Consider the following 8,053-nt stretch of genomic DNA (forward strand, 5'->3'; position numbering starts at 1 on the left):
TGGATCCACCACTCAGGTGTGCTCCTTCCGATCCGTTGGACTCCATGGGCAAGACCCTCTCTTGTTGGTGGCCCCGTTGGCTGCAGATTTTGGGGTGCCCGGCGGCCCAGGTCTGGGTTTCGTCTTCGTGCGGTTGAAAGGAGCGAGCTTTGGCGGCATGAGTGCCAGGGTTGCGCTAGTGCGCAGCAGGGGCGGCCGGCTGCGTCCTTGCGGCCCGCCGGCATGTGTGTGTGGTGGGTGAGGCTGGGTCTCTTTGGTCACCGCAGCGGCAGCTCCGGACAGTGGGCACGGCGGCATCGTTCCGACGGGTGCCGCTGCGCGGGTGCTTGTGTGTCGTCTCGGCCGTGTGGGCGGCGAGGTGGCTCACTCCGGGAGCGTCCGTCATGCGGGTGTGTTCGTTGCTGCCACTCCGTCTGTTCCGGACGTCGTATGCATCTCTCTTTGGTCGGCAATCGTATGCATCTCTCTTTGGTCGGCAATGGTTGAGGACCTGGTTGGTGGGGGTCTAATCCCGAGCGAAAGCTCTGCCCGACCATGTCGGTGCCGGTGATGGCGATGCTCGTGTGCGTCGTTTTCCTCCTTGGATGTGTCATCGTGGGTGGCCCCATTCACCATCGGCTCTGGGTGAAAAACCTTAGTATGGCAGGTTCCAGACCAGGCGGTGGCGGCGATACGTCGTCGTATCCTTCTTGGAGGCTCCGTCAAGTGAGCAAGGTCCTCTGCTACTGGTCACTAGGGTGAGCTCTGCAGATGGCGGCTTCTTCTCGTCGTGTGTCGAGCCCATGCATCGACAGTGGTGCTCTCATGAGGAGTGTGGTTTGGCGAGGAGGTTGTGCTCGAAGACCTCCCTTTGGTGCTCCGGCGCTAGTCTTCATTTGTGCTCTAGGGTGGTGAGCATTCCATCGTCCGACGGTGCGGCGCCCTTCGAGCTGGGGCGAGGAGCTGGGGGCTCCTTCTGACGATGGAACAAGATGGGCCCAGGGGATGGCAGTGCCGTAGCCCCTCTGCTGGCTGATCCCCTTTCGAGCTGCCTTCATTCGTAGCATTGGTGCTTCGGGCATGTATGAGGGCTCCGGTGTCTCATTTTATTACCTGTTTGAGCTGTGTTGCTGCTCCTAGGCATCCATGTACCTTGTCGGAGCTTTTATTTCGTTTCTCTTTGTTGCATTGGGTTGTATCGTTGTTTGGACTTGTCCTCCGCTGTAAGGGCGTCATTAATTTAACGCCGGGCCGTAGGCCTCTTATCTAAAAAAAACTAGGGGAAAGTTTTGAGGCGCTGGTTAACTAGGTCAGCTGGCCCCTCTAGCGCAAAAGAAATACTGCTCGAGTGTAGTCAAGCACAATCATAAATCCTATTTGAGACATGTAGGCCTTTCTGTACTTGGCTCACACCACCCCTCGAGCGTCTTTAGTAAGGACCTATGACGCATTGCGTTTCGTTTTATCATATGAAAAGCTTCTATAAGCTTTTGATTCAGTTCTAGAAAGCTTCTAGAAGCTTTAGCTAGGTTTCTCCCTATGTTTTCTTGGTCTTTCTTTGTTTATTCTATTATGTTTCGATTTTTCTTGTTTTCATTTTTTCTCAAACATGACCTTTTCCAAAAATTCATGAACATATTTTGAAATTTGCAATTGTTTCCCATAATCCATGAAGATTTTCAAATTCAACATATTTTTTCCTAATTTATGAAAGTTTTCTAAATTTGTGAACATTTTTCAAATTCATGATTGATTTTACATTTTTCCGATGTATGAAACTTTTATTATCTACTCCCTTCTTTCACAACTATAAGATGTTCTAAATTTTGAATCATGTGCATATATACATGTTTTAGTGTTTTTTAAAGTCATTTAAGTTTGTATACAGTCACGCGCGGGTGTACGTATGGGCGGGCCCATTTCTCAACTTTTTCTTTCGGTTTTTCCTTCCTTTTCTTTTCTTTTCCATTTTTTCCTTTTTTCTTTTCTCTTTTTTTTCTTCTTTACCTTTTCATTTTTTTCGTCGATTTTAAAAAATATTCATCAATATAAAAAGTGTTCATTGAATCCTAATTTTGTTCATTGGATTTAAAAACTTTTAATCAAATTCAATTGAAAACAACGTTCAAATTTGTGAACATTTTTTCAAATTGTGAACAGTTTTTGAAATCATGAACCTGTTTTTGAAATTTTATTCATCTACTTTAAAAAATGTTCATCAAATGCCAAATTTGTCCATTAATTTTCAGAAAATATTCATCAAATTCATAATTTTTTTCTTGAGTTCAAAATTTGTTCATCCATTTTTTTAAATATTCTTGAATACAAATTTTGTTCATCAAGTTCAAAATATGTTCAACGATTTAAAAACTTGTTCATCAATTACAAAAAATGCTCATCATTATTAGAAAGTTCTCGTAATTTTTTTTCATCAACATAAAAAATGTTCACTAAAATTTAGAAATGTTCATTCTTTTCAAATCATAATCATTTTTTGAATTCGGTGGACATTTTTTGAAACCGTGAGCATTTATCATTTCATGATTTTTTTAAAATCATGAACAATTTTTGAATTCACAAACATTTCACAATTTACAGCATTTTTTGAAATCATGAATTATTTTTAGAAAGAAAAAAGTTAAAACAGAAATAAGCAAAATAAAAAGTAAGGAGCTTCTTGCTTTTCCTGCCGCACACATAAGCCGGCCCATGAGGGTGTGGGAGGAGGGGGTGTGTGCACTCGCTGTTCCTGACGCGCTGTACGTAGGAGCTCATGAAAAACAACCCTTTTGTGGTTTTGCTTACTCGTGTGAACTGCGAGTGCTAACAACGGTCTAACGAAATCACTAATTAAGGAGCACTCTTTGAAAAGTTCACTTTCACAATCACATGTTGCGGCAAGTATGACACTGTATGAAAGTTAACCAAACGAAGACAACCAGAAGAGAATGCATTGGATGGCGTGGTGGAAGATGTGTGTACCAAAAGTCATGAAGGAATGGGTTTTCGAGATATTCACTGTTTCAACTTGACTCTGTTAGCCAAACAAGCATGGCGTCTGCTCGATAGCCCTGAATCCCTATGTGCCATCATATTAAGAGCTAAATATTTCCTCGATGGCGACTTAATGAATGCGAGTAAAAAAAGGGTCTTCCTTTACTTGGCAAAGCATTATGGCGGGAGTGGATTCTTTAAGATATGGATATATTCGGAGAGTTGAAAATGGACAAAATATTGATATTTGAAAATATGCTTGGATCCCACACGGGGCAAATAGGAAAATTATTACCCCTAGAAGAGGGCAACTTATATCAGAAGTCGTTGATCTTATCGATCCAGTCACCAATTTATGGGATGAAGACTTAGTAAGACAAACTTTGTGTCCAATCGATGCTCAAAGGGTGCTTGTCATCCCCCTCCCTATGCATAACATGTCAGACTTCATTGCTTGAAGTTTTACAAAGAACGGATGTTTCATAGTTCGCTCGGCTTATTTGGACGAATGGAACAAACAATATGGGAGAAAATTGCAACACAGAAATGGCATGGGTAGACCAAATGTCAATACTATCTGAAGTAAGATTTGGAAGTTATCTTGTCCAGTAAAGGTGAGGATTTTTTTGGCATACTTTACACGGAACCCTTTCATGTCGTGTCGCGTTACACTTGCAAATAGACATATGAAAGTTTCGTCCATATGCCCATCATGTTCTAACAGGCTTGAAGATACAAAACATATGTTATTTTTATGTCAAAAGGCCAACGAGGTTTGGGAAAGATTGGGTTTGCACGAGGCCATTAAGAAAGCTTGTGCAATCGACCACGCGGAAGAGGCAGTCTTTGAGTTTCTTCTTCTTATGCCAGACCATGAGCTATCTATAGTGGGCACCCAGAATGTATGTGAATTGATGTAACTGATATTTGTGCCACTTGTAGCAACCTAGGAGTTTTTTTAGATTCGTTTATTTAAAATGTTTTATCTTGCAAAACGCGTGTTCAAATCTTGAACCGTTTCATCTTTGGATTCATCATATCGAGATATTCAAAACTACATCCATGTTTATAGATTTCAACAAACTTTTTTCACGAAAAAATCCAACCAAAAACACATTTTTTTCCTTTCTGAAAGACATGACCATGCCTCTGGCGAAAGCAAATCTATGCCTCTACAAAAAGCAAATCCGTGCCTCTCATAGAAAAAAAGCACATTTTTTCCTTCTCGGAGAAGCACGGCCGTACATCTTGTGAAGCAAAATCCGTGCCTCCATGTGAAGCAAATCCATACCTCTCGCGAAAGAGAAGAAAACACACTTTTCTCCTTTCCGAGGAGCACGACCGTGCCTCTCACGGAAGCAAATCGGTACCTCTTGTGAAAGAAAAAAAGAAAACACGTTTTTCCCTTTTCAGAGAGGCACACACAAAGCAAATCCGTGCATCCAAGAGGTGAATCCACGTCTCTCACGGAGGAAAAAAACGTGTTTTTCTTTTTGCGAGAGGCACGACCGTGCCTCTCACGTAAGAAAAAAAATGTTTTTAGCATATTTTTTATTCAATTTTTGTTTTTCAATCTTAAGAAAAACCAGGGGAAACCGGAAAAACCCGGAAAAAATCATCTAAAAGCCAAAACACGTATTTTTTTCAAAGGAAGCGTTCAAAGCGTGACGCGTGGCGGATGCTGAGAGCGAGCCACGGCCCATCCAAAGTGATCTCCCGAACTTTTTTGCGGGTTGTCGCTGGAGATGCCCTAAGGGCATCGAGAAAGAGAGTGAAGGCGTTCGCGGCGGCTCGCAATTTTCACGAAAGAAAAAAATGCACACGTTGCTATTTTTGCCGCTTTAAGATTCGTGCAAAAAAAAATCAAGTGGTTCGGAAGACGTTCGGGCTGAAATCCAATAAATCTCCCCGCAAAAAAAAAGAAATCCAATAAATCTGAAGTTCGGATTTTAGTATTTCCGAAAATAAAAGAGCGAGACGGCGGGCGACTACGATGCGGTCGCACGGTGGCGGGCGAGGCGACGTGACGCGGTCGCACGGTGGGGGGACGAGGCGAGGCCATGTGCAGCGAGGCGAAGGGCGGGCGACGCGGCCGTAGGGTCCCGTCGAGCGCGCGACGGCGCGAGAGGCTCCGCGACGCGGCGCTGCGGCTGTCCCGTGAAGCTGATCCGCCGAAATGCGCCCCTCGCCGCCGGCGATCAGTGGAGGTATACGTTTCGGTTTCCCCACACTTTAGCTGCTTCGTCCCATGACGCTCTCCCGTCATCCTCTTTACTCCGGCAGCAGCACCTCCAGCAGCAATTGCTCCTGGCTAGGTTAATTAATTCTGGTTGTTCATCCTGGTTGGGGTCTATTAATTCGGGCATTTGTGTTTGTTTCAGTTGATTAGGAACAACGTAGTCTGATGAGATGATAATGCAGCTTCCGAATCAATTGTAGCCTCCGTCAGTGGCCACGTCGAGGGATCAATCCCATTGTGTTCTCATTCCCAGCAGAAGATAAAATTATATCTGTTTCCGGTGAGAAATTTTCCAGTATGATGCAAGTTCACCTCTTCTGCACCTTGACGGCTGGGTGCTTTTGTGACTCATTGCTCCAGATTATCTTTCCATGTAGAATTTGTGGACTCATTGACCCTCATCAACACATATGAACCGACCTACCGACCTGTTGCTAACTCTACTTGATCATGTATGCCCCTGTATCACAGGATTTATTCATCTCTATCCACATGTGCCCATGTTCTTATTTGTGAGCAGTTTCACTTCTACATACAGTCCCATATCAGAACACAACACATGGTCATGTCTTTTCTTAAATATTTAAGTTACTTGGAACTTTTACATGCGAAAACCATATGAAATTAACCTGTCAAAACTGTCCAGGAGTGCTCCGAAAGAAAAATCTTCCATCCCGAGCTACCGGAATTTCGGTATGTCTTGGCTTGCTTCTTCTGTAGGACTCCTCTAGATGAACTATAGTCCAAATCAATTTATAGATACATTACAGCTATCATTATGTCACTCTGTTTCTTCTACCTTATTTATACTTTTCTTACGTGCCAACTTTCTATTTGTATCTCTATATTCAGGGCTGTGATGTGTTACCGTAAAAGGCTTTCGCCCCTGCTTTATATATAAAGCAACGATCATCAACACCTGGTACAAACGCATGCCACCACAACACATGCACACACCCAAGGCAGGATACATAGGCGCTGAGCGCAGCAACACCACCCTGAGCACTACAAGAGCAGCCAGGGCCCTCGACCGTGAACACGCCACCATGAAGAGATGAAGCCACATACGACGAACCGTGGGCTCCAAGGCGGCGCCTTCAGGAAGGATACGACACTGGAGCGCCGGCACCGCCCGACCCGAGGCTCAGAGTTTCCCCTGGAGCGACACGATGGGCAATGAGAGCCGCGACGACGCCTTCAAGAAGGGAACTAGCTTCGCCGCCGCCGGTCCGTCCGAAGATAGAACAGGTTTTCACCCCGGCCAACATTCACCGCCACCGAACGGCACACCCCCGCAACCACGCCGCCCACACGGCCATGGTCACCGGGCAGCACCGAGCCATGGGCTCTGCCCCTGAGCACCACGCTACCATCTCCAGGGCCACCGCCCCGGCATCCAAGACCTTGACACCACCTCATCTGAGGCCTGCCGCTACCCCAACCAACTTGGGCGGCTCCCAACTCCGAGACCTAATAGGCTGGCCAAAATGGCCTCCATCGACCCGTCCTGCGGCACCGGGTGCGAGACGAGCTCAGTCCTGCTGCCGGGTGCGAGATGAGCTCGGTCCTGCACCATCGGGTGCGAGACGAACGATGGACCGCAGCTGGGAGAGAGCCAACCCTTCGACGAAGGTAGCGCCCGGGCGACGAGGAGAGGGATCGAAGGCCAACCCAGGCCGCTTACCGACGGGCCGCCGCCGGAGATGACCAGCCGCCGCCGTGAAATGATCCAGACCACCGCCATGAGCCACCACCACGTTGTGGCAGCCCACATCCATGCCGGGACCATGATCTGACTGGCAACCGCCGCCGCCCCCACCCGGAGCCCCGACCATGATGAGCCCCTTCCCTCGTCCCGTGCCACCAGCCGGGCCCCCAACGACAGATCCGGCCGGATCTGGCCGGAATCCAGCCCGCCCGCAACCATCTGCACCTCCGCCACGTCAGATCCACCGCCACCATGAGTGCGTCGACCACCGTGAGGCCCTCCACGCCACCACCACGAACCAGCAGCCCCGTCGCCGGACCGTGTAGCCATGCCACCCCCCCCCCCTGATAGAGCAGCGCCGCCGCCTGAGCAAGGAGAGATGAATCCCCGCCACTGCCAGCACCAAACGGGCTACGCCCGACGGTGCGAACGGGCGGCGGCAAGGGAGGAGATGGAGGGAGGGGGTCCCCGGTCGGCGGCGCCCTAGGGTTTCCCCTCGGTCGCCCACGGGGACGACACGGGAGGAGGAGGGGAGTCTGTGTTGTTTTCTCTCTCTCTCTCTCTCTCTCTCTCTCTCTCTCTTAATACTACACTAGGGTAGCATACTTGAGTTAAGATATGCTACATGGCAGAAACGGTTGTTTTTCAATTTTCTGTAGTATTTATCATGATGAAACATGCCATGTTTGTTCTCTTATATTTGGCTCAAAATCAACTGTGGACAGCCTAAGCTCATAATTATCACGTACCATGCTAGGAAGGATCCAATCCAGTTGTCATATAAAACTCCAGTAAAATGCACGATAAATGAAATTTTGTTAGTTTTGATCACCTGGTAGGTTGTTTTATTCTAGGGTGAAAAAAGATTCATGATTTTTTTTCTGAACCAAGTAGCATATCAGGTAGGAAGGTGAATGCTCTATTGAATATTGATAACAATACGGGAAAAAATTACTATGGATTGGTTTCGGGAAAAAGAATCTGTCTATATGGATTGTTAGGCTTGGATCAATATGCCATGCATGACTTGATTTGTCTTAACATCTCTTTAGAAGAAACATTATCAGATAAAGAGAGTCCATTGGTTGTCATTTCGTAATCATAAGAGTCCATTAAATTTGTGGCCAACATCT

General features: G+C 46.6%; 1 protein-coding gene across 10 annotated transcripts in view; it reads left to right on the forward strand.

The window, feature by feature from the left end:
- Positions 1-4,885: 4,885 nt before the first annotated feature.
- The window catches only part of LOC123112352 (putative F-box protein At3g10240), a 12,968-nt gene continuing 9,800 nt past the window's right edge, over positions 4,886-8,053 (forward strand). For 3 of the 10 annotated variants that reach the window (XM_044533314.1, XM_044533322.1, XM_044533328.1), the window contains exons 1-2: positions 4,896-5,180; positions 5,355-5,905. The gene's annotated coding sequence lies outside the window, so the exon portion shown is untranslated. Of the gene's footprint in view, positions 5,181-5,354; positions 8,048-8,053 lie in introns of those variants that run through there. The other 7 variants (XR_006455442.1, XR_006455441.1, XR_006455437.1 and 4 more) reach the window with 7 other exon arrangements.

The sequence above is a fragment of the Triticum aestivum genome, chromosome 1B (assembly GCF_018294505.1).
Source record: "Triticum aestivum cultivar Chinese Spring chromosome 1B, IWGSC CS RefSeq v2.1, whole genome shotgun sequence".
Lineage (NCBI taxonomy): Eukaryota > Viridiplantae > Streptophyta > Magnoliopsida > Poales > Poaceae > Triticum > Triticum aestivum.